This window comes from Carcharodon carcharias (assembly GCF_017639515.1).
Source record: "Carcharodon carcharias isolate sCarCar2 chromosome 39 unlocalized genomic scaffold, sCarCar2.pri SUPER_39_unloc_18, whole genome shotgun sequence".
Lineage (NCBI taxonomy): Eukaryota > Metazoa > Chordata > Chondrichthyes > Lamniformes > Lamnidae > Carcharodon > Carcharodon carcharias.
In genome coordinates, this window is record NW_024470823.1 from 117,994 (window position 1) to 142,176 (window position 24,183).

Consider the following 24,183-nt stretch of genomic DNA (forward strand, 5'->3'; position numbering starts at 1 on the left):
ATCTCTCCATCTCTCCATCACCCCCATCTCTCCATCACCCCATCTCCCCCATCTCTCCATCAACCCATTTCTTCATCTCACCATGTCTCCATCTCTCCATCGACCCCATCTCTCCATCGCACACATCTCTCCAACATACCCATCTCTCCATCTCTCCATCACCATCAACTCTCCATCTACCCCACCTCTCCATCACCACCATCTCTACATCTCTCCATCACCCTCATCTTTCCATCTCCCCATCTCCCCCATCTCTCCATCACCCCAATCTCTCCATCTCTCCATCACCCCCATCTCTCCATCTTTCCATCGCCCCCATCTGTTCAACTCTCCATCTCTCCATCACCCCCATCTCTCCATCACCCCCATCTCCACCAGCTCTCCATCACCCCATCTCTGCATCACCCCATCTCTCCATCTCTCCATTGCCCCATCTCTGCATCATCCCATCTCTCCATCTCTCCATCACACCCATCTCTCCATGTCTCCATTCAGCCTCATCTCTCCATCTCTCCATCACCCCTTCTATCCATCTCCCCCATCTCCCCATCTCTCCATCACCTCCATCTCACTATCACCCCCATCACTCCAACATCCCCATCTCTCCATCTCTCCATCACCATCATCTCTCCATCTCCCCCACCTCTCCATCACCACCATCTCTCCATCTCACCATCATCCCCATTTCTCCACCTCTCCATCACCCCCATCTTTACATCACCCCATCTCCCACATCTCTCCATCACCCCCATCTCTCCATCTCTCCATCACCCCCATCTCTTCATCTTTCCATCGCCCCCGTCTCTTCAACTCTACATCTCTCCAACACCAGCATCTTTCCATCACCCCATCGCCCCCATCTCTCCATCTCCCCATCTCTCCATCACCCCATTTCTCCATCTCTCCATCACTCCATCGACCCCATCTCTCCATCATACCCATCTCTCCATCTATCCATCACCATCATCTCTCCATCTCCCCCACCTCTCCATCACCCCCATCTCTCCATCTCTCCATCACCCCCATCTCTCCATGTCTCCATTCAGCCCCATCTCTCCATCTGTCCATCACCACTTCTATCCATCTCCCCCATCTCCCCATCTCTCCATCACCTCCATCTCACTATCATCCCCATCACTCCATCACCCCCATCACTCCATCACCCCCATCTCTCCATCTCTCCATCACCCCCATCTCTCCCTCTCTCCATCACCCCCATCTCTCCATCACCCCCAAATATACAGCTCTCCATCACCCCATCTCTCCATCACCTCCATCTCACTATCACCCCCATCACTCCATCACCCCCATCACTCCATCACCCCCATCTCTCCATCTCTCCATCACCCCCAACTCTCCCTCTCTCCATCACCCCCATCTCTCCATCACCCCCAAATATACAGCTCTCCATCACCCCATCTCTCCATCATCCCCATCTCTCCATCAGCCCCATCTCTCCATCACCTCTTACTCTCCATCGCCCCCATCTCTCCATCTCTCCATTCCCCCATCTCTCCATCACCCCCATCTCTCCATCTCTCTATCACCCACAGCTCTCCATCTCTCCATTGCCCCCATCTCTCCATCTTTCCACCACCCCCATCTCCCCATCTGTCCATCACCCCCATCTATCAATCACCCCCATCTCTCCATCTCTCCATCATCCCCATCTCTCCATCACCCCCATCTCTCCATCTTTCATTCACCCCCATCTCTCCATCACCCACATCTCTCCATCGCCACCATCTCTCCATCTCTCCATCACCCCTATCTCTCCATCTCTCCATCTCTCCATCAGCCCATCTCTCCACCTCTCCATCACCCCTATCTCTCCATCTCTCCATCTCTCCATCAGCCCTTCTCTCAATCTGTCCATCACCCCATCTCTGCATCACCCAATCTCTCCATCTCTCCATCACCCCATCCCCCCATCTCTCCATAACCCACATCTCTCCATCACCCCCATCTCTCCATCACCCCATCTCTCCATCTCTCCATCTCTCCATTAGCCCATCTCTCAATCACCCCATCTCTGCATCACCCCTTCTCTCCATATCTCCATCACCCCCATCTCTCCATCTCTCCATCACCCGTGTCTCTCCAGCACACCATTTCCCCATCTCTCCATCAGCCCCATCTCTGCATCTCTCCATCACCCCGATCTCTCCATCTTTCCATCGCCCCATCTCTTCATCTCTCCATCTCTCCATCACCCCCATCTCTCCATCACCCCATCTCCCCCATCTCTCCATCAACCCATTTCTTCATCTCTCCATCTCTCCATCGACCCCATCTCTCCATCGCACACATCTCTCCATCATCCCCATCTCTCCTTTTCTCCATCAGCCCTTCTCTCAATCTGTCCATCACCCCAACTCTCCATCTCTCCATCACCCCCATCCCCCCTTCTCTCCATAACCCCCATCTCTCCCTCACCCCATCTGCCCCATCTCTCCATCACCCCATTTCTTCATTTTTCCATATCTCCATCGACTCCATCTCTCCATCGCACACACCTCTCCATCATACCCATCTCTCCATCTCTCCATCACCATCATCTCGCCATCTCCCCCACCTCTCCATCACCACCATCTCTCCATCTCTCCATCACCCCCATCTCTCCATGTCTCTATTCAGCCTCATCTCTCCATCTCTCCATCACCACCATCTCTCCATCTCTCCATCACCCCCATCTCTCCATGTCTCCATTCAGCCTCATCTCTCCATCACCCCTTCTATCCATTTCACCCATCTCCCCATCTCTCCATCACCTCCATCTCACTATCACCCCCATCACTCCATCACCCCCATCTCTCCATCTCTCCATCACCCCATCTCTCCCTCTCTCCATCAACCCCCATCTCTCCATCTCTCCACCACCCCCATCTCCCCATCTGTCCATCACCCCCATCTCTCCATCACCCCCATCTCTCCATCACCCCCATCTATACATCTCTCCATCAGCCCATCTCTGCATCATCCCGATCTCTCCATCAGCCCCATCACTCCATCACCTCTGACTCTCCATCGCCCCCATCTCTCCATCTCTCCATCTCCCCCATCTCTCCATCACCCCCATCTCTCCATCTCTCTATCACCCACAGCTCTCCATCTCTCCATCACCCCCATCTCTCCATCTCTCCACCACCCCCATCTCCCCATCTGTCCATCACCCCCATCTCTCAATCACCCCCATCTCTCCATCTCTCCATCACCCCTTTCTCTCCATCACCCCCATCTCTCCATCGCCCCATCTCTCCATCTCTCCATCACCCCTATCTCTCCATCTCTTCATCTCTCCATTAGCCCAATTCTGCACCACCCCATCGCCCCCATCTCTCCATCTCCCCATCTCTCCATTACCCCATTTCTCCATCTCTCCATCTCTCCATCACCCGCATCTCTCCATCACCCCACCTCCCCCATCTCTCCATCTCCCCATCTCTCCATCACCCCATTTCTCCATCTCTCCATCACTCCATCGACCCCATCGCTCCATCACCCACATCTCTCCATCATACCCATCTCTCCATCTATCCATCACCATCATCTCTCCATCTCCCCCACCTCTCCATCACCCCCATCTCTCCATCTCTCCATCACCCCCATCTCTCCATCTCTCCATCACCCCCATATCTCCATCTCTCCATCACCCCTATCTCTCCATCTCTTCATCTCTCCATTAGCCCAATTCTGCATCACCCCATCTCTCCATCTCTCCATCACCCCCATCTCTCCATCTCTCCATCACCCCCATCTCTCCAGCACCCCATCTCCCCCATCTCTCCATCTTTCCATCGCCCCCATCTGTTCAACTCTCCATCTCTCCATCACCCCCATCTCTCCATCACCCCCATTTCCCCCAGCTCTCCATGACCCCATCTCTCCATCATCCCATCTCTCCATCATCCCCATCTCTCCATCAGCCCCATCTCTCCATCACCCACATCTCTCCATCGCCCCCATCTCTCCATCTCTCCATCTCCCCCACCTCTCCATCACCCCCATCTCTCCATCTCTCTATCACCCACAGCTCCTCATCGCTCCATTGCCCCCATCTCTCCATCTCTCCACCACCCCCAGCTCTCCATCTCTCCATCAAACCCATCTCTCCATCGTCCCCATCTCTCCACCTCTCCATCACCCCTATCTCTCCATCTCTCCATCTCTCCATCAGCCCTTCTCTCAATCTCTCCATCACCCCATCTCTCCATCTCTCCATCACCCCCATCTCCCCATCTCTCCATAAACCCATCTCTCCATCACCCCATCTCCCCCATCTCTCCATCACCCCCATCTCTCCATCTCTCCATCACCCCTATCTCTCCATCTCTCCATCTCTCCATTAGCCCATCTCTCCATCACCCCATCTCTCCATCTCTCCATCACCCCCATCTCTCCATCTCTCCATCACCCGCGTCTCTCCAGCACCCCATCTCCCCCATCTCTCCATCACCCCCATCTCTCCATCACTCCATCACCCCAATCTCTCCATCTTTCCATCGCCCCCATCTCTTCATCTCTCCATCTCTCCATCACCCCCATCTCTCCATCATCCCATCTCCCCCATCTCTCCATCAACCCATTTCTTCATCTCTCCATCTCTCCATCTCTCCATCGCACACATCTCTCCATCATACCCATCTCTCCATCTCTCCATCACCATCAACTCTCCATCTACCCCACCTCTCCATCACCACCATCTCTCCATTTCTCCATCACCCTCATCTTTCCATCTCCCCATCTCCCCCATCTCTCCATCACCCCAATCTCTCCATCTCTCCATTGCCCCCATCTGATCAACTCTCCATCTCTCCATCACCCCCATCTCTCCATCACCCCCATCTCCCCCAGCTCTCCATGACCCAATCTCTCCATCACCCACATCTCTCCATCACCCCCATCTCTCCTTCACCCCATCTCCCCCATCTCTCCATCAACACATTTCTTCATCTCTCCATCTCTCCATCGACCCCATCTCTCCATCGCACACATCTCTCCATCATCCCCATCTCTCCTTTTCTCCATCAGCCCTTCTCTCAATCTGTCCATCACCCCAACTCTCCAACTCTCCATCACCCCCATCCCCCCTTCTCTCCATAACCCCCATCTCTCCCTCACCCCATCTGCCCCATCTCTCCATCACCCCATTTCTTCATTTTTCCATATCTCCATCGACTCCATCTCTCCATCGCACACACCTCTCCATCATACCCATCTCTCCATCTCTCCATCACCATCATCTCGCCATCTCCCCCACCTCTCCATCACCCCCATCTCTCCATCTCTCCATCACCCCCATCTCTCCATGTCTCCATTCAGCCTCATCTCTCCATCTCTCCATCACCACCATCTCTCCATCTCTCCATCACCCCCATCTCTCCATGTCTCCATTCAGCCTCATCTCTCCATCACCCCTTCTATCCATTTCACCCATCTCCCCATCTCTCCATCACCTCCATCTCACTATCACCCCCATCACTCCATCACCCCCATCTCTCCATCTCTCCATCACCCCCATCTCTCCATCTCACCATCATCCCCATTTCTCCACCTCTCCATCACCCCCATCTTTACATCACCCCATCTCCCACATCTCGCCATCAGTCCCATCTCTGCAACTCTCCATCACCCCCATCTCTCCATCTTTCCATCGCTCCCATCTCTTCAACTCTACATCTCTCCATCACCCGCATCTCTCTATCACCAAATCGCCCCCATCTCTCCATCTCCCCATCTCTCCATTACCCCATTTCTCCATCTCTCCATCTCTCCATCACCCGCATCTCTCCATCACCCCACCTCCCCCATCTCTCCATCTCCCCATCTCTCCATCACCCCATTTCTCCATCTCTCCATCACTCCATCGACCCCATCGCTCCATCACCCACATCTCTCCATCATACCCATCTCTCCATCTATCCATCACCATCATCTCTCCATCTCCCCCACCTCTCCATCACCCCCATCTCTCCATCTCTCCATCTCTCCATTAGCCCAATTCTGCATCACCCCATCTCTCCATCTCTCCATCACCCCCATGTCTCCATCTCTCCACCACCCCCATCTCTCCATCTCTCCATCACCCCCATCTCTCCATGTCTCCATTCAGCCCCATCTCTCCATCTCTCCATCACCACTTCTATCCATCTCCCCCATCTCCCCATCTCTCCATCACCCCCATCTCTCCATCACCCCCATCTATACATCTCTCCATCAGCCCATCTCTCCATCATCCCGATCTCTCCATCAGCCCCATCACTCCATCACCTCTGACTCTCCATCGCCCCCATCTCTCCATCTCTCCATCTCCCCCATCTCTCCATCACCCCCATCTCTCCATCTCTCTATCACCCACAGCTCTCCATCTCTCCATTGCCCCCATCTCTCCATCTCTCCACCACCCCCATCTCCCCATCTGTCCATCACCCCCATCTCTCAATCACCCCCATCTCTCCATCTCTCCATCACCCCTTTCTCTCCATCACCCCTATCTCTCCATCTCTTCATCTCTCCATTAGCCCAATTCTGCATCACCCCATCTCTCCATCTCTCCATCACCCCCATGTCTCCATCTCTCCATCACCCCCATCTCTCCAGCACCCCATCTCCCCCATCTCTCCATCACCCCCATCTCTCCATCTCTCCATCACCCCCATCTCTCCATCTTTCCATCGCCCCCATCTGTTCAACTCTCCATCTCTCCATCACCCCCATCTCTCCATCACCCCCATTTCCCCCAGCTCTCCATGACCCCATCTCTCCATCACCCCATCTCTCCATCATCCCCATCTCTCCATCACCCCATCTCTCCATCACCCCCATTTCCCCCAGCTCTCCATGACCCCATCTCTCCATCATCCCATCTCTCCATCATCCCCATCTCTCCATCAGCCCCATCTCTCCATCACCCACATCTCTCCATCGCCCCCATCTCTCCATCTCTCCATCTCCCCCACCTCTCCATCACCCCCATCTCTCCATCTCTCTATCACCCACAGCTCCTCATCGCTCCATTGCCCCCATCTCTCCATCTCTCCACCACCCCCAGCTCTCCATCTCTCCATCAAACCCATCTCTCCATCGTCCCCATCTCTCCACCTCTCCATCACCCCTATCTCTCCATCTCTCCATCTCTCCATCAGCCCTTCTCTCAATCTCTCCATCACCCCATCTCTCCATCTCTCCATCACCCCCATCTCCCCATCTCTCCATAAACCCATCTCTCCATCACCCCATCTCCCCCATCTCTCCATCACCCCCATCTCTCCATCTCTCCATCACCCCTATCTCTCCATCTCTCCATCTCTCCATCACCCACGTCTCTCCAGCACCCCATCTCCCCCATCTCTCCATCACCCCCATCTCTCATCACTCCATCACCCCAATCTTTCCATCTTTCCATCGCCCCCATCTCTTCATTTCTCCATCTCTCCATCACCCCCATCTCTCCATCATCCCATCTCCCCCATCTCTCCATCAACCCATTTCTTCATCTCTCCATCTCTCCATCTCTCCATCGCACACATCTCTCCATCATACCCATCTCTCCATCTCTCCATCACCATCAACTCTCCATCTACCCCACCTCTCCATCACCACCATCTCTCCATCTCTCCATCACCCTCATCTTTCCATCTCCCCATCTCCCCCATCTCTCCATCACCCCAATCTCTCCATCTCTCCATTGCCCCCATCTGATCAACTCTCCATCTCTCCATCACCCCCATCTCTCCATCACCCCCATCTCCCCCAGCTCTCCATGACCCCATCTCTCCATCACCCACATCTCTCCATCGCCACCATCTCTCCATCTCTCCATCTCCCCCATCTCTCCATCACCCCCATCTCTCCATCTCTCTATCACCCACAGCTCCTCATCTCTCCATCGTCCCCATCTCTCCACCTCTCCATCACCCCTATCTCTCCATCTCTCCATCAGCCCTTCTCTCAATCTCTCCATCACCCCATCTCTGCATCACCCCATCTCTCCATCTCTACATCACCCCCATCTCTCCATCGCCCCCATCTCTCCATCTCTCCATCACCCCTATCTCTCCATCTCTCCATCTCTCCATCAGCCCATCTCTCCATCCCTCCATCGCCCCATCTCTGCATCATCCCATCTCTCCATCTCTCCATCACCCCCATCTCTCCATGTCTCCATTCAGCCTCATCTCTCCATCTCTCCATCACCCCTTCTATCCATCTCCCCCATCTCCCCATCTCTCCATCACCTCCATCTCACTATCACCCCCATCACTCCATCACACCCATCTCTCCATCTCTCCATCACCTTCATCTCTCCATCTCCCCCACCTCTCCATCACCACCATCTCTCCATCTCACCATCATCCCCATTTCTCCACCTCTCCATCACCCCCATCTTTACATCACCCCATCTCCCACATCTGTCCTTCACCCCCATCTCTGCATCTCTCCATCACCCCCATCTCTCCATCTCTCAATCACCCCCATCTCTTCATCTTTCTATCGCCCCCATCTCTTCAACTCTACATCTCTCCATCACCAGCATCTTTCCATCACCCCATCGCCCCCATCTCTCCATCTCCACATCTCTCCATCACCCCATTTCTCCATCTCTCCATCACTCCATCGACCCCATCTCTCCATCATACCCATCTCTCCATCTATCCATCACCATCATCTCTCCATCTCCCCCACCTCTCCATCACCCCCATCTCTCCATCTCTCCATCACCCCCATCTCTCCATGTCTCCATTCAGCCCCATCTCTCCATCTCTCCATCACCACTTCTATCCATCTCCCCCATCTCCCCATCTCTCCATCACCCCCACCTCTCCATGTCTCCATTCAGCCCCATCTCTCCATCTCTCCATCACCACTTCTATCCATCTCCCCCATCTCCCCATCTCTCCATCACCCCCATCTCTCCATCACCCCCATCTATACATCTCTCCATCAGCCCATCTCTCCATCATCCCGATCTCTCCATCAGCCCCATCACTCCATCACCTCTGACTCTCCATCGCCCCCATCTCTCCATCTCTCCATCTCCCCCATCTCTCCATCACCCCCATCTCTCCATCTCTCTATCACCCACAGCTCTCCATCTCTCCATTGCCCCCATCTCTCCATCTCTCCACCACCCCCATCTCCCCATCTGTCCATCACCCCCATCTCTCAATCACCCCCATCTCTCCATCTCTCCATCACCCCTTTCTCTCCATCACCCCTATCTCTCCATCTCTTCATCTCTCCATTAGCCCAATTCTGCATCACCCCATCTCTCCATCTCTCCATCACCCCCATGTCTCCATCTCTCCATCACCCCCATCTCTCCATTACCCCATCTCCCCCATCTCTCCATCACCCCCATCTCTCCATCTCTCCATCACCCCCATCTCTCCATCTTTCCATCGCCCCCATCTGTTCAACTCTCCATCTCTCCATCACCCCCATCTCTCCATCACCCCCATTTCCCCCAGCTCTCCATGACCCCATCTCTCCATCACCCCATCTCTCCATCATCCCCATCTCTCCATCACCCCATCTCTCCATCACCCCCATTTCCCCCAGCTCTCCATGACCCCATCTCTCCATCATCCCATCTCTCCATCATCCCCATCTCTCCATCAGCCCCATCTCTCCATCACCCACATCTCTCCATCGCCCCCATCTCTCCATCTCTCCATCTCCCCCACCTCTCCATCACCCCCATCTCTCCATCTCTCTATCACCCACAGCTCCTCATCGCTCCATTGCCCCCATCTCTCCATCTCTCCACCACCCCCAGCTCTCCATCTCTCCATCAAACCCATCTCTCCATCGTCCCCATCTCTCCACCTCTCCATCACCCCTATCTCTCCATCTCTCCATCTCTCCATCAGCCCTTCTCTCAATCTCTCCATCACCCCATCTCTCCATCTCTCCATCACCCCCATCTCCCCATCTCTCCATAAACCCATCTCTCCATCACCCCATCTCCCCCATCTCTCCATCACCCCCATCTCTCCATCTCTCCATCACCCCTATCTCTCCATCTCTCCATCTCTCCATCACCCGCGTCTCTCCAGCACCCCATCTCCCCCATCTCTCCATCACCCCCATCTCTCATCACTCCATCACCCCAATCTTTCCATCTTTCCATCGCCCCCATCTCTTCATTTCTCCATCTCTCCATCACCCCCATCTCTCCATCATCCCATCTCCCCCATCTCTCCATCAACCCATTTCTTCATCTCTCCATCTCTCCATCTCTCCATCGCACACATCTCTCCATCATACCCATCTCTCCATCTCTCCATCACCATCAACTCTCCATCTACCCCACCTCTCCATCACCACCATCTCTCCATCTCTCCATCACCCTCATCTTTCCATCTCCCCATCTCCCCCATCTCTCCATCACCCCAATCTCTCCATCTCTCCATTGCCCCCATCTGATCAACTCTCCATCTCTCCATCACCCCCATCTCTCCATCACCCCCATCTCCCCCAGCTCTCCATGACCCCATCTCTCCATCACCCACATCTCTCCATCGCCACCATCTCTCCATCTCTCCATCTCCCCCATCTCTCCATCACCCCCATCTCTCCATCTCTCTATCACCCACAGCTCCTCATCTCTCCATCGTCCCCATCTCTCCACCTCTCCATCACCCCTATCTCTCCATCTCTCCATCAGCCCTTCTCTCAATCTCTCCATCACCCCATCTCTGCATCACCCCATCTCTCCATCTCTACATCACCCCCATCTCTCCATCGCCCCCATCTCTCCATCTCTCCATCACCCCTATCTCTCCATCTCTCCATCTCTCCATCAGCCCATCTCTCCATCCCTCCATCGCCCCATCTCTGCATCATCCCATCTCTCCATCTCTCCATCACCCCCATCTCTCCATGTCTCCATTCAGCCTCATCTCTCCATCTCTCCATCACCCCTTCTATCCATCTCCCCCATCTCCCCATCTCTCCATCACCTCCATCTCACTATCACCCCCATCACTCCATCACACCCATCTCTCCATCTCTCCATCACCTTCATCTCTCCATCTCCCCCACCTCTCCATCACCACCATCTCTCCATCTCACCATCATCCCCATTTCTCCACCTCTCCATCACCCCCATCTTTACATCACCCCATCTCCCACATCTGTCCTTCACCCCCATCTCTGCATCTCTCCATCACCCCCATCTCTCCATCTCTCAATCACCCCCATCTCTTCATCTTTCTATCGCCCCCATCTCTTCAACTCTACATCTCTCCATCACCAGCATCTTTCCATCACCCCATCGCCCCCATCTCTCCATCTCCACATCTCTCCATCACCCCATTTCTCCATCTCTCCATCACTCCATCGACCCCATCTCTCCATCATACCCATCTCTCCATCTATCCATCACCATCATCTCTCCATCTCCCCCACCTCTCCATCACCCCCATCTCTCCATCTCTCCATCACCCCCATCTCTCCATGTCTCCATTCAGCCCCATCTCTCCATCTCTCCATCACCACTTCTATCCATCTCCCCCATCTCCCCATCTCTCCATCACCTCCATCTCACTATCACCCCCATCACTCCATCACCCCCATCACTCCATCACCCCCATCTCTCCATCTCTCCATCACCCCCATCTCTCCCTCTCTCCATCACCCCCATCTCTCCATCACCCCAAAATATACAGCTCTCCATCACCCCATCTCTCCATCACCTCCATCTCACTATCACCCCCATCACTCCATCACCCCCATCACTCCATCACCCCCATCTCTCCATCTCTCCATCACCCCCAACTCTACCTCTCTCCATCACCCCCATCTCTCCATCACCCCCATCTCTCCATCTCTCCATCACCCCCAACTCTCCCTCTCTCCATCACCCCCATCTCTCCATCACCCCCAAATATACAGCTCTCCATCACCCCATCTCTCCATCATCCCCATCTCTCCATCTCTCCATCACCACTTCTATCCATCTCCCCCATCTCCCCATCTCTCCATCACCTCCATCTCACTATCACCCCCATCACTCCATCACCCCCATCACTCCATCACCCCCATCTCTCCATCTCTCCATCACCCCCATCTCTCCCTCTCTCCATCACCCCATCTCTCCATCATCCCCATCTCTCCATCAGCCCCATCTCTCCATCACCTCTTACTCTCCATCGCCCCCATCTCTCCATCTCTCCATTCCCCCATGTCTCCAACACCCCCATCTCTCCATCTCTCTATCACCCACAGTTCTCCATCTCTCCATTGCCCCCATCTCTCCATCTCTCCACCACCCCCATCTCCCCATCTGTCCATCACCCCCATCTATCAATCACCCCCATCTCTCCATCACCCCCATCTCTCCATCAGCCCCATCTCTCCATCGCCCCCATCTCTCCATTAGCCCATCTCTCAATCACCCCATCTCTGCATCACCCCTTCTCTCCATCTCTCCATCACCCCCATCTCTCCATCTCTCCATCACCCGCCTCTCTCCAGCACCCCATCTCCCCCATCTCTCCATCAGCCCCATCTCTGCATCTCTCCATCACCCCGGTCTCTCCATCTTTCCATCGCCCCCATCTCTTCATCTCTCCATCTCTCCATCACCCCCATCTCTCCATCACCCCATCTCCCCCATCTCTCCATCAACCCATTTCTTCATCTCTCCATCTCTCCATCGACCCCATCTCTCCATCGCACACAACTCTCCATCATCCCCATCTCTCCATCTCTCCATCAGCCCTTCTCTCAATCTGTCCATCACCCCATCTCTCCATCTCTCCATCACCCCCATCCCCCCTTCTCTCCATAACCCCCATCTCTCCCTCACCCCATCTGCCCCATCTCTCCATCACCCCATTTCTTCATCTCTCCATATCTCCATCGACTCCATCTCTCCATCGCACACACCTCTCCATCAGACCCATCTCTCCATCTCTCCATCACCATCATCTCTCCATCTCCCCCACCTCTCCATCACCCCCATCTCTCCATGTCACCATTCAGCCTCATCTCTCCATCACCCCTTCTATCCATCTCACCCATCTCCCCATCTCTCCATCACCTCCATCTCACTATCACCCCCATCACTCCATCACCCCCATCTCTCCATCTCTCCATCACCCCCATCTCTCCATCTCTCCATCACCCCCATCTCTCCATCACCCCCATCTATACATCTCTCCATCACCCCCATCTCTCCATCTCACCATCATCCCCATTTCTCCACCTCTCCATCACCCCCATCTTTACATCACCCCATCTCCCACATCTCTCCATCACCCCCATCTCTGAATCTCTCCATCACCCCCATCTCTCCATCTTTCCATCCCCCACCTCTTCCACTCTACATCTCTCCATCACCCCCATCTCTCCATCTTTCCATCGCCCCCATCTCTCCATCACCCCCATCACTCCATCACCCCCATCTCTCCATCTCTCCATCACCCCCATCTCTCCATCACCCCCATCTCTGCATCTCTCCATCACCGCCATCTCTCCATCTTTCCATTGCCCCCACCTCTTCAACTCTACATCTCTCCATCACCCGCAACTCTCCATCACCCCATCGCCCCCATCTCTCCATCTCCCCATCTCTCCATTACCCCATTTCTCCATCTCTCCATCTCTCCATCACCCCCATCTCTCCATCACCCCACCTCCCCCATCTCTCCATCTCCCCTTCTCTCCATCACCCCATTTCTCCATCTCTCCATCACTCCATCGACCCCATCGCTCCATCACCCACATCTCTCCATCATACCCATCTCTCCATCTATCCATCACCATCATCTCTCCATCTCCCCCACCTCTCCATCACCCCCATCTCTCCATCTCTCCATCACCCCCATCTCTCCATCTCTCCATCACCCCCATCTCTCCATGTCTCCATTCAGCCCCATCTCTCCATCTCTCCATCACCACTTCTATCCATCTCCCCCATCTCCCCATCTCTCCATCACCCCCATCTCTCCATCACCCCCATCTATACATCTCTCCATCAGCCCATCTCTCCATCATCCCGATCTCTCCATCAGCCCCATCACTCCATCACCTCTGACTCTCCATCGCCCCCATCTCTCCATTTCTCCATCTCCCCCATCTCTCCATCACCCCCATCTCTCCATCTCTCTCTCACCCACAGCTCTCCATCTCTCCATTGCCCCCATTTCTCCATCTCTCCACCACCCCCATCTCCCCATCTGTCCATCACCCCCATCTCTCAATCACCCCCATCTCTCCATCACCCCTTTCTCTCCATCACCCCCATCTCTCCATCGCCCCATCTCTCCATCTCTCCATCACCCCTATCTCTCCATCTCTCCATCTCTCCATTAGCCCATCTCTGCATCACCCCATCTCTCCATCTCTCCAGCACCCCATCTCCCCCATCTCTCCATCACCCCAATCTCTCCATCTCTCCATCACCCCCATCTCTCCATCACCCCCATCTCCCCCAGCTCTCCATGACCCCATCTCTCCATCACCCCATCTCTCCATCATCCCCATCTCTCCATCAGCCCCATCTCTCCATCGCCCCCAACTCTCCATCTCTCCATCTCCCCCATCTCTCCATCACCCCCATCTCTCCATCTCTCCATCACCCCCATCTCTCCATCGTCCCCATCTCTCCACCTCTCCATCATCCCTATCTCTCCATCTCTCCATCAGCCCTTCTCTCAATCTCTCCATCACCCCATCTCTGCATCACCCCATCTCCCCATCTCTCCATAAACCCATCTCTCCATCACCCCGTCTCCCCCATCTCTCCATCACCCCCATCTCTCCATCTCTCCATCACCCCTATCTCTCCATCTCTCCATCTCTCCATTAGCCCATCTCTCCATCTCTCCATCAGCCCCATCTCTCCATCTCCCCCATCTCTCCATCACCCCGATCTCTCCATCTCTCTATCACCCACAGCTCCTCATCTCTCCATTGCCCCCATCTCTCCATCTCTCCATCACCCCCATCTCTCCATCTCTCTATCACCCACAGCTCCTCATCTCTCCATTGCCCCCATCTCTCCATCTCTCCACCACCCCCATCTCTCCACCTCTCCATCACCCCTATCTCTCCATCTCTCCATCAGCCCTTCTCTCAATCTCTCCATCACCCCATCTCTGCATCACCCCATCTCTCCATCTCTCCATCACCCCCATCTCTCCATCGCTCCCATCTCTCCATCTCTCCATCACCCCTATCTCTCCATCTCTCCATCTCTCCATCACTCCATCGACCCCATCTCTCCATCATACCCATCTCTCCATCTATCCATCACCATCATCTCTCCATCTCCCCCACCTCTCCATCACCCCCATCTCTCCATCTCTCCATCACCCCCATCTCTCCATCACCCCCATCTCTCCATCTCTCCATCACCCCCATCTCTCCATGTCTCCATTCAGCCCCATCTCTCCCTCTCTCCATCACCACTTCTATCCATCTCCCCCATCTCCCCATCTCTCCATCACCTCCATCTCACTATCACCCCCATCACTCCATCACCCCCATCTCTCCATCTCTCCATCACCCCCATCTCTCACTCTCTCCATCACCCCCATCTCTCCATCACCCCCATCTATACAGCTCTCCATCACTCCATCTCTCCATCATCCCCATCTCTCCATCAGCCCCATCTCTCCATCACCTCTTACTCTCCATCGCCCCCATCTCTCCATCTCTCCATTCCCCCATCTCTCCATCACCCCTATCTCACCATCTCTCCATTGCCCCCATCTCTCCATTGCCCCCATCTCTCCATCTCTCCACCACCCCCATCTCCCCATCTGTCCATCACCCCCATCTATCAATCACCCCCATCTCTCCATCTCTCCATCACCCCCATCTTTCCATCACCCCCATCTCTCCATCGCCCCCATCTCTCCATCTCTCCATCACCCTTATCTCTCCATCTCTCCATCTCTCCATTAGCCCATCTCTCAATCACCCCATCTCTGCATCACCCCTTCTCTCCATCTCTCCATCACCCCCATCTCTCCATCTCTCCATCACCCGCGTCTCTCCAGCACCCCATCTCCCCCATCTCTCCATCAGCCCCATCTCTGCATCTCTCCATCACCCCGATCTCTCCATCTTTCCATCGCCCCCATCTCTTCATCTGTCCATCTCTCCATCACCCCCATCTCTCCATCACCCCATCTCCCCCATCTCTCCATCAACCCATTTCTTCATCTCTCCATCTCTCCATCACCCCCATCCCCCCTTCTCTCCATAACCCCCATCTCTCCCTCACCCCATCTGCCCCATCTCTCCATCACCCCATTTCTTCATCTCTCCATATCTCCATCGACTCCATCTCTCCATCGCACACACCTCTCCATCATACCCATCTCTCCATCTCTCCATCACCATCATCTCTCCATCTCCCCCACCTCTCCATCACCACCATCTCTCCATCTCTCCATCACCCCCATCTCTCCATGTCTCCATTCAGCCTCATCTCTCCATCACCCCATCTATCCATCTCACCCATCTCCCCATCTCTCCATCACCTCCATCTCACTATCACCCCCATCACTCCATCACCCCCATCTCTCCATCTCTTCATCACACCCATCTCTCCATCTCTCCATCACCCCCATCTCTCCATCACCCCCATCTCTCCATCTCTACATCACACCCATCTCTCCATCTCTCCATCACCCCCATCTCTCCATCACCCCCATCTATACATTTCTCCATCACCCCATCTCTCCATCATCCCCATCTCTCCATCATCCCCATCTCTCCATCACCCCCATCTCTCCATCTCTCCATCACCCCCATCTCTCCATCTCTCCATCACCCCCATCTCTCCATCTCACCATCATCCCCATTTCTCCATCTCTCCATCACCCGCATCTTTACATCACCCCATCTCCCACATCTCTCCATCACCCCCATCTCTGCATCTCTCCATCACCCCCATCTCTCCATCTCACCATCATCCCCATTTCTCCATCTCTCCATCACCCGCATCTTTACATCACCCCATCTCCCACATCTCTCCATCACCCCCATCTCTCCATCTCTCCATCACCCCCATCTCTCCATCACCCCCATCTCTGCATCTCTCCATCACCCCCATCTCTCCATATTTCCATCGCCCCCATCTCTTCAACTCTACATCTCTCCATCACCCGCATCTCTCCATCACCCCATCGCCCCCATCTCTCCATCACCCCATTTCTCCATCTCTCCATCACTCCATCGACCCCATCGCTCCATCACCCACATCTCTCCATCTTACACATCTCTCCATCTATCCATCACCATCATCTCTACATCTCCCCCACCTCTCCATCACCCCCATCTCTCCATCTCTCCATCACCCCCATCTCTCCATCTCTCCATCACCACCATCTCTCCATGTCTCCATTCAGCCCCATCTCTCCATCTCTCCTTCACCACTTCTATCCATCTCCCCCATCTCCCCATCTCTCCATCACCCCCATCTCTCCATCACCCCCATCTATACATCTCTCCATCAGCCCATCTCTCCATCATCCCGATCTCTCCATCAGCCCCATCACTCCATCACCTCTTACTCTCCATCGCCCCCATCTCTCCATCTCTCCATCTCCCCCTTCTCTCCATCACCCCCATCTCTCCATCTCTCTATCACCCACAGCTCTCCATCTCTCCATTGCCCCCATCTCTCCATCTCTCCACCACCCCCATCTCCCCATCTGTCCATCACCCCCATCTCTCAATCACCCCCATCTCTCCATCTCTCCATCACCCATTCTCTCCATCACCCCCATCTCTCCATCGCCCCAACTCTCCATCTCTCCATCACCCCTTTCTCTCCATCACCCCCATCTCTCCATCGCCCCATCTCTCCATCTCTCCATCACCCCTATCTCTCCATCTCTCCATCTCTGCATCGCCCCATCTCTCCGTCTCTCCATCACCTGCGTCTCTCCAGCACCCCATCTCCCCCATCTCTCCATCACCCCCATCTCTCCATCTCTCCATCACCCCAATCTCTCCATCACCCCCATCTCTCCATCTCTCCATCTCTCCATTAGCCCATCTCTGCATCACCCCATCTCTCCATCTCTCCATCACCTGCGTCTCTCCAGCACCCCATCTCCCCCATCTCTCCATCACCCCCATCTCTCCATCACCTCCATCTCCCCAGCTCTCCATGACCCCATCTCACAATCACCCCATCTCTCCATCATCCCCATCTCTCCATCAGCCCCATCTCTCCATCACCCACATCTCTCCATCGCCCCCATCTCTCCATCACCCCCATCTCTCCATCTCTCTATCACCCACAGCTCCTCATCGCTCCATTGCCCCCATCTCTCCATCTCTCCACCACCCCCAGCTCTCCATCTCTCCATCACCCCCATCTCTCCATCGTCCCCATCTCTCCACCTCTCCATCACCCCATCTCTCCATCTCTCCATCTCTCCATCAGCACTTCTCTCAATCTCTCCATCACCCCATCTCTGCATCACCCCATCTCTCCATCTCTCCATCACCCCCATCTCCCCATCTCTCCATAAACCCATCTCTCCATCACCCCATCTCCCCCATCTCTCCATCACCCCCATCTCTCCATCTCTCCATCACCCCTATCTCTCCATCTCTCCATCTTTCCATTAGCCCATCTCTCCATCACCCCATCTCTCCATCTCTCCATCACCCCCATCTCTCCATCTCTCCATCACCCGCGTCTCTCCAGCACCCCATCTCCCCCATCTCTCCATCACCCCCATCTCTCCATCTCTCCATCACCCCAATCTCTCCATCTTTCCATCGCCCCCATCTCTTCATCTCTCCATCTCTCCATCACCCCCATCTCTCCATCACCCCATCTCCCCCATATCTCCATCAACCCATTTCTTCATCTCTCCATCTTTCCATCTCTCCATCGACCCCATCTCTCCATCGCACGCATCTCTCCATCATACCCATCTCTCCATCTCTCCATCACCATCAACTCTCCATCTACCCCACCTCTCCATCACCACCATCTCTACATCTCTCCATCACCCTCATCTTTCCATCTCCCCATCTCCCCCATCTCTCCATCACCCCAATCTCTCCTTCTCTCCATCACCCCCATCTCTCCATCTTTCCATCGCCCCCATCTGTTCAACTCTCCATCTCTCCATCACCCCCATCTCTCCATCACCCCCATCTCCCCCAGCTCTCCATGACCCCATCTCTCCATCACCCCATCTCTCCATCATCCCCATCTCTCCATCAGCCCCATCTCTCCATCACCCACATCTCTCCATCGCCCCCAACTCTCCATCTCTCCATCTCCCCCATCTCACCATCACCCCCATCTCTCCATCTCTCTATCACCCACAGCTCCTCATCTCTCCATTGCCCCCATCTGTCCATCTCTCCACCACCCCCATCTCTCCATCTCTCCATCACCCCCATCTCTCCATCGTCCCCATCTCTCCACCTCTCCATCACCCCTATCTTTCCATCTCTCCATCTCTCCATCAGCCCTTCTCTCAATCTCTCCATCACCCCATCTCTGCATCACCCCATCTCTCCATCTCTCCATCACCCCCATCTCTCCATCGCCCCCATCTCTCCATCGCCCCCATCTCTCCATCTCTCCATCACCCCTATCTCTCCATCTCTCCATCAGCCTATCTCTCCATCCCTCCATCGCCCCATCTCTGCATCATCCCATCTCTCCATCTCTCCATCACCCCCATCTCTCCATGTCTCCATTCAGCCTCATCTCTCCATCTCTCCATCACCCCTTCTATCCATCTCCTCCATCTCCCCATCTCTCCATCATCTCCATCTCACTATCAACGCCATCACTCCATCACCCCCATCTCTCCATCTCTCCATCACCCCCATCTCTCCATCTCTCCATCACACCCATCTCTCCATCACCCCCATCTCTCCATCTCTCCATCACCCCCATCTCTCCATCTCTCCATCACACCCATCTCTCCATCTCTCCATCACCCCCATCTCTCCATCCTCCCCATCTATACATCTCTCCATCACCCCATCTCTCCATCATCCCCATCTCTCCATCAGCTTCATCTCTCCATCAGCCCCATCTCTCCATCATCCCCATCTCTCCATCACCATCATCTCTCCATCTCCCCCACCTCTCCATCACCACCATCTCTCCATCTCACCATCATCCCCATTTCTCCACCTCTCCATCACCCCCATTTTTACATCACCCCATCACCCACATCTCTCCATCACCCCCATCTCTCCATCTCTCCATCACCCCCATCTCTCCATCTTTCCTCGCCCCCATCTCTTCAACTCTACATCTCTCCATCACCCCCATCTCTCCAGCACCCCATCTCCCCCATCTCTCCATCACCCCCACCTCTGCATCTCTCCATCACCCCCATCTCTCCATCTTTCCATCGCCCCCATCTCTTCAACTCTACATTTCTCCATCACCCGCATCTTTCCATCACCCCATCGCCCCCATCTCTCCATCTCCCCATCTCTCCATTTCCCCATTTCTCCATCTCTCGATCTCTCCATCACCCCCATCTCTCCATCACCCCACCTCCCCCATCTCTCCATCTCCCCATCTCTCCATCACCCCATTTCTCCATCTCTCCATCACTCCATCGACCCCATCTCTCCATCATACCCATCTCTCCATCTATCCATCACCATCATCTCTCCATCTCCCCCATCTCTCCATGTCTCCATTCAGCCCCATCTCTCCATCTCTCCATCACCCCTTCTATCCATCTCCCCCATCTCCCCATCTCTCCATCACCTCCATCTCACTATCACCCCCATCACTCCATCACACCCATCACTCCATCACCCCCATCTCTCCATCTCTCCATCACCCCCATCTCTCCCTCTCTCCATCACCCCCATCACTCCATCACCCCCATCTCTCCATCACCCCCATCTCTCCCTCTCTCCATCACCCCCATCTCTCCAGCACCCCCATCTATACAGCTCTCAATCACCCCATCTCTCCATCATCCCCATCTCTCCATCAGCCCCATCTCTCCATCACCTCTTACTCTCCATCGCCCCCATCTCTCCATCTCTCCATTCCCCCATCTCTCCATCACCCCCATCTCTCCATCTCTCTATCACCCACAGCTCTCCATCTCTCCATTGCCCCCATCTCTCCATCACCCCCATCTCTCCATCACCCCCATCTCTCCATCATCCCCATCTCTCCATCTCTCCATCACCCCTATCTCTCCATCTCTCCATCTCTCCATCAGCCCTTCTCTCAATCTGTCCATCACCCCATCTCTGCATCACCCCATCTCTCCATCTCTCCATCACCCCCATCCCCCATCTCTCCATAACCCCCATCTCTCCATCACCCCATCTCCCCCATCTCTCCATCACCCCCATCTCTCCATCACCCCTATCTCTCCATCTCTCCATCTCTCCATTAGCCCATCTCTCAATCACCCCATCTCTGCATCACCCCTTCTCTCCATCTCTCCATCACCCCCATCTCTCCATCTCTCCATCACCCGTGTCTCTCCAGCACCCCATCTCTCCCATCTCTCCATCACCCCCATCTCTGCATCTCTCCATCACCCCAATCTTTCCATCTTTCCATCACCCCCATCTCTCCATCTCTCCATCACCCGCGTCTCTCCAGCACCCCATCTCCCCCATCTCTCCATCAGCCCCATCTCTGCATCTCTCCATCACCCCGATCTCTCCATCTTTCCATCGCCCCCATCTCTTCATCTCTCCATCTCTCCATCACACCCATCTCTCCATCACCCCTTCTCCCCCATCTCTCCATCAACCCATTTCTTCATCTCTCCATCTCTCCATCGACCCCAGCTCTCCACCGCACACATCTCTCTATCATCCCCATCTCTCCATCAGCCCTTCTCTCAATCTGTCCATCACCCCATCTCTGCATCACCCCATCTCTCCATCTCTCCATCACCCCCATCTCTCCATCTTTCCATTGCCCCCATCTCTTCAACTCTACGTCTCTCCATCACCCCCATCTCTCTATCACCCCATCGCCTCCATCTCTCCATCTCCGCATCTCACCATCACCCCATTTCTCCATCTCTCCATCTCTCCATCACCCCCTTCTCTCCATCACCCCACCTCCCCCATCTCTCCATCTCCCCATCTCTCCATCACCCCATTTCTCCATCTCTCCATCCCCCCATCTCTCCATCACCCCCATCTCTCCATCTCTCTATCACCCACAGCTCTCCATCTCTCCATTGCCCCCATCTCTCCATCACCCCCATCTCTCCATCACCCCCATCTCTCCATCATCCCCATCTCTCCATCTCTCCATCACCCCTATCTCTCCATCTCTCCATCTCTCCATCAGCCCTTCTCTCAATCTGTCCATCACCCCATCTCTGCATCACCCCATCTCTCCATCTCTCCATCACCCCCATCCCCCATCTCTCCATAACCCCCATCTCTCCATCACCCCATCTCCCCCATCTCTCCATCACCCCCATCTCTCCATCACCCCTATCTCTCCATCTCTCCATCTCTCCATTAGCCCATCTCTCAATCACCCCATCTCTGCATCACCCCTTCTCTCCATCTCTCCATCACCCCCATCTCTCCATCTCTCCATCACCCGTGTCTCTCCAGCACCCCATCTCCCCCATCTCTCCATCACCCCTATCTCTGCATCTCTCCATCACCCCGATCTCTCCATCTTTCCATCGCCCCCATCTCTTCATCTCTCCATCTCTCCATCACCCCCATCTCTCCATCACCCCTTCTCCCCCATCTCTCCATCAACCCATTTCTTCATCTCTCCATCTCTCCATCGACCCCATCTCTCCACCGCACACATCTCTCTATCATCCCCATCTCTCCATCAGCCCTTCTCTCAATCTGCCTATCACCCCATCTCTGCATCACCCCATCTCTCCATCTCTCCATCACCCCCATCTCTCCATCTTTCCATTGCCCCCATCTCTTCAACTCTACGTCTCTCCATCACCCCCATCTCTCTATCACCCCATCGCCTCCATCTCTCCATCTCCGCATCTCACCATCACCCCATTTCTCCATCTCTCCATCTCTCCATCACCCCCATCTCTCCATCTCCCCATCTCTCCATCACCCCATTTCTCCATCTCTCCATCACTCCATCGACCCCATCGCTCCATCACCCACATCTCTCCATCTTACACATCTCTCCATCTATCCATCACCATCATCTCTACATCTCCCCCACCTCTCCATCACCCCCATCTCTCCATCTCTCCATCACCCCCATCTCTCCATCTCTCCATCACCACCATCTCTCCATGTCTCCATTCAGCCCCATCTCTCCATCTCTCCTTCACCACTTCTATCCATCTCCCCCATCTCCCCATCTCTCCATCACCCCCATCTCTCCATCACCCCCATCTATACATCTCTCCATCAGCCCATCTCTCCATCATCCCGATCTCTCCATCAGCCCCATCACTCCATCACCTCTTACTCTCCATCGCCCCCATCTCTCCATCTCTCCATCTCCCCCTTCTCTCCATCACCCCCATCTCTCCATCTCTCTATCACCCACAGCTCTCCATCTCTCCATTGCCCCCATCTCTCCATCTCTCCACCACCCCCATCTCCCCATCTGTCCATCACCCCCATCTCTCAATCACCCCCATCTCTCCATCTCTCCATCACCCATTCTCTCCATCACCCCCATCTCTCCATCGCCCCAACTCTCCATCTCTCCATCACCCCTTTCTCTCCATCACCCCCATCTCTCCATCGCCCCATCTCTCCATCTCTCCATCACCCCTATCTCTCCATCTCTCCATCTCTGCATCGCCCCATCTCTCCGTCTCTCCATCACCTGCGTCTCTCCAGCACCCCATCTCCCCCATCTCTCCATCACCCCCATCTCTCCATCTCTCCATCACCCCAATCTCTCCATCACCCCCATCTCTCCATCTCTCCATCTCTCCATTAGCCCATCTCTGCATCACCCCATCTCTCCATCTCTCCATCACCTGCGTCTCTCCAGCACCCCATCTCCCCCATCTCTCCATCACCCCCATCTCTCCATCACCTCCATCTCCCCAGCTCTCCATGACCCCATCTCACAATCACCCCATCTCTCCATCATCCCCATCTCTCCATCAGCCCCATCTCTCCATCACCCACATCTCTCCATCGCCCCCATCTCTCCATCACCCCCATCGCTCCATCTCTCTATCACCCACAGCTCCTCATCGCTCCATTGCCCCCATC